Below are 214 nucleotides of genomic sequence, written 5' to 3' on the forward strand. Positions count from 1 at the left end.
CCATCCAATGTGCAGCGACCAGCTGGAAATGTGTCCTTTTTCTGCAGTCACATGACAACACCCTCCTCTCCAATCACATCTCCCCGTTGCCTGGTTGATAATTGCAACGAAACGTGCTTTTGTGAAAACAAAAACTGCCTCCGCAGGAAACTTTTCTTTCTCTGGCCATTGATGCTGATCTGGAGGATGCGTTTACTACTCTCAATATAACAAA

The sequence above is a fragment of the Hemiscyllium ocellatum genome, chromosome 20 (genome assembly GCF_020745735.1).
Source record: "Hemiscyllium ocellatum isolate sHemOce1 chromosome 20, sHemOce1.pat.X.cur, whole genome shotgun sequence".
NCBI lineage: Eukaryota > Metazoa > Chordata > Chondrichthyes > Orectolobiformes > Hemiscylliidae > Hemiscyllium > Hemiscyllium ocellatum.